This window comes from Protopterus annectens, chromosome 9.part0 (assembly GCF_019279795.1).
Source record: "Protopterus annectens isolate FY-2018-M chromosome 9.part0, PAN1.0, whole genome shotgun sequence".
Classification (NCBI taxonomy): Eukaryota; Metazoa; Chordata; order Ceratodontiformes; family Protopteridae; genus Protopterus; species Protopterus annectens.
In genome coordinates this window covers 1,467,304,640-1,467,306,420 of record NC_056743.1, presented here as the reverse complement: position 1 = coordinate 1,467,306,420, position 1,781 = coordinate 1,467,304,640, and positions in this window count along the sequence as shown.

Below are 1,781 nucleotides of genomic sequence, written 5' to 3'. Positions count from 1 at the left end.
TCCCTCCATTCTTACAGAAGGACGAGTGGATGTGCTCAATAGATCTAGAGGATGCATACTACCACATCAAAATGGCCAGGGCATCCAGAGATCATTTGCTTCGGCTGGGAGCCAGTCACTTTCAATTTCGAGCCCTGCCCTTTGGTCTGACCTCAGCCCCAGGGTCTTCACCAAATGCATGGCAGTGGTAGCGTCTCACTTGAGACACCAGGGATTCCAGGTGTTTCCATATCTGGACGACTGGCTCCTTTCGGCCACCACCAGCGTCAACTACTGCAGGCCAGAGACTTTGTTCTTCAACTGTGTGTTCACCTAGGGATCTCCATAAACTTGGAAAATCCTTACTTCAGCCATCACAAAATATCTTTTCATAGGAGCAGAGTTAAACACCGTCAGTTGATTCTGAGGCTTCCCCCAGAAAGGATATTATCACTTCAGACTCACATACGTCTTCTACTCTTGTCAAGGAAATCTCCTGCAAAACTAGTACTAAAGGTGTTGGGCCTCATGTCAGCCTCCCTTATTGCAATTCCCCTGGGAAGGCTGCACATGAGAGTCCTACAATGGCTACTGTTTGCACAATGGTCGGTTCAACAACTACCTCTAACACACGAGATTCTTATAACAAGACTTGCAAAACAGATCTAAACTGGTGGCTTCAAACGTGCAACCTTTCCAAGGGGAGGCCGTTTGTGCTACCCACGCCCACAGTTACGGTGACCACGGACGCTTCCCTGATAGGGTGGGGGGGCATCTTTCAGGGACAGACAGTCCAAGGCGAATGGACCAATTTGGAGTACAATCTGCACATCAATGTTCTAGAGTTGAGGGGCAGTGTTTCTAGCATTGCAACACTTTGCTCCCCTTCTTCCTCTAGGGACTATTGCAGTTCAGACGGACAACATGTCTGTAGTCTGGTACATAAACAAGCAAGGGGGAACCAAGTCCTATCAACTATGCAGAGAGGCCATGAGAATTTGGCAGTGGGCGGAGTCCACGGGTCGCTTTCTAATAGCAACGCACATCCCGGGGTCATCCAGCGTCATAGCCGACAGGCTGAGCAGAGCAATTCTGTTACCGCACGAGTGGTCTCTAAAACAGTCAGTGGCGAAAAGGATTTTTCGCACGTGGGGCCAGCCTTCCTGCAACCTGTTTGCGTCTCCAATGAATGCCAAATGCAGGAGCTACTGCCCTATTACCCCTCCAGGGGAAGTCCCCAGGGGCACTGGTTTCTGATTGGCCCAGGGACTCCTGTACGCATTTCCTCCATTTCCTCTGATATCAAAGTTTCTCCAGAAAGCCAGGAACCTACACAGGACGATAATCCTCATTGCTCCATTCTGGCCTCGTCAAATTTGGTTTCCCTTCCTGAAGATACACTGCATTCGGGGACCCTGGATTCTGGACCCAGAGCCAGATCTATTGACTCACTTTCGTCAGGGGTTCCCCATCCCGCTCGGTCACTCCATCTAGCAGCTTGGCTGCTCCAATTCTAACTTAGCCAGGTCTGATCTTTTGTCACCAGCAGTCCAGGATATATTGGTGGCTTCGCATAAAGCTTCCACTACTAAAACATATACTAGCAAATGGAAGCGATTTGTATTCTGGGCGAATACACACCATGTGGATCCTTTATAGCTCCTTTGAATAAGATATTAGAGTTCTTAACGGACTTATTTCATCAGGGTGCTTCTCCTGCTACTCTAAGAGTTCAATTGGCTGCCATTTCCAATTTCCATGTTGAAGAATTTTTTTGGAAACCCTTTTGGGAAAAAGGTCAA